At 38.4% G+C, this 2,001-nt stretch overlaps 1 non-coding gene across 1 annotated transcript; it reads left to right on the top strand.

Moving 5' to 3' along the window:
* Window positions 1-209: 209 nt before the first annotated feature.
* Window positions 210-316, top strand: LOC141658039 (small nucleolar RNA R71). The gene has a single exon (XR_012548950.1). It is a non-coding gene; the product is annotated as a small nucleolar RNA R71 (small nucleolar RNA).
* Window positions 317-2,001: the final 1,685 nt, after the last annotated feature.

Below are 2,001 nucleotides of genomic sequence, written 5' to 3' on the forward strand. Positions count from 1 at the left end.
GAGTAACGGAGTCCACTTCATGCTTTCCTCCTCTAGTAGCCTTGCGAGGTCTACTATATTGTGAGTTATGGACCGCCATTTCCTCAATCTTGTTCCATGTTTGATTGTCATCAACTTCGGTGAACATTCCATTCGATCCCATATTGAGAATGTTCCTAGAATCTTCATATAAACCATTCCAAAATTGTTGTACCAAAAACCATTCGCTAAGTCCATGGTGAGGACATGAGCGACAAATTCCCTTAAACCGCTCCCAAGCTTCATACAAAGACTCTTCATCCCATTGCTTAAAACCCGTAATTTGAGCTCTTAGCATGTTAGTCTTTTCCGGTGGGTAGAATTTTTTGAAGAAAATTAGAGCCAACGTCTTCCAAGAATCTATTCCGAGGGTGGCCTTATCAAGGCCCTTCAACCATTGCTTCGCGGTGCCGATTAAGGAAAAAGGAAATAAGACCCATTTAATTTGGTCTTGAGTCACGCCCGTTTCAGAGATTGCATCACAATAGTCGCAAAAGGTTTCCATATGAGAATGAGGGTCCTCACTAGGCATCCCCCCAAATTGGCTCCTCTCAACTAATTGGATAAGGCGGACTTGGCAATAAAATTTATGGTTAGATGTTGCGGCGTAGGAGTACCATTTGGTAGATTCTCCTCGGTGGGTACGGAGTGTGACGAGAATTTAGGCATTGTAGGTGGATTTTGTGAGGAATTGTGTAATGGGTTCTCTTCTCCTTCTATTGCGAAAGGATTGACAAACTCACTAGTGGGTTGAACAACTTCACTAATACCTCTTAAATTCCTCCTAACAAGTCTCCTATTGATCGTCAAGGTTCTTTCGATTTCACGGTCAAAAGGTAACAAATCACCTTGTAACCTTCTAGACATGCAAAATATCAAACAACTCGAAAACAATTAGAACAAACCTTGAGGAGTTTTACTTCCCCAAGGCGAAGAAAGACACAACTAATAACAATAAAAAGAAATCTAAATCAAGTAAACACCGTCCCCGGCAACGGCGCCATTTTTGATGCGATCCCGTTTCGTGTTCACAAATTAAGATGTGGTCGTTGGGTCACGGTCGAATCAAAACACAATTTATAACTTCACAAACAACTCTACAATTAGTAAAGAGGCAAGTAAAGGTCGGATCCCAAGGGACGGGTATTGAAATGAGATTTCTATTGCAACTAGTGGTGTCTAAGGGGTGTCACAAATTGGGTTGATGTAGAAGGTTACTAAACTAAAATAGCAATGAAAATAAACAAGCAAGATGAATTAAAGGGGTGTAAACAATTGATTAAAGGCACTAGGGTGTCATGGGATCATAGGGGAATCATGGGATATGATCATACAAACATGTTCTCAAATTATAAGCAAGCAATTATTGTTGTGATGGATTGAGTTGGGTTATATCTTACAATCCTAGGAAAGTTTGGGTCCGGAGCCGAATCGATTAGATTGTACAACACCTACAAGTCGACTTAATCTTCCCTACTCAACAACATGCATGGTCTAATGAGACTCGAGTTGGGTTATGTCTTACAAGTCTCATTGAAAAGATAGAAGATGATAGTAAATGCAAGGATTCATAGGCTTAGCATTTCATCAAATATAACATGTGCATGAGTTGAGATCAAAACAAGCAAGCAAATAAAACATGAAAGCATATTAATTTAAGCATGAATCATTCCCATGTTGGTTTCCCCTAATCACCCATTAACCCTAGCTAAGAGACTACTCACTCATTATCATGTTGATCATGCTAGAAAGGTTGTCAATCATACCAACAATATGAAACATGATGAATAAATGAAAGTAATTAACAATAATTAAAAAGGGATTAAGAGATTATACCTACTAATGATTCCAATAATAAAGCAAAGATAAAAGAAGTACTTGAATGCTTGATTGAGAGGTTGTCAATCTCCCAATAATAACCCAAATAATCTTCAATTACCCAAAATAAAGGATGAACAAAAGAGAGATTAAAGAACTAAAACT

This window comes from Silene latifolia, chromosome 5 (assembly GCF_048544455.1).
Source record: "Silene latifolia isolate original U9 population chromosome 5, ASM4854445v1, whole genome shotgun sequence".
NCBI classification, from domain to species: Eukaryota; Viridiplantae; Streptophyta; class Magnoliopsida; order Caryophyllales; family Caryophyllaceae; genus Silene; species Silene latifolia.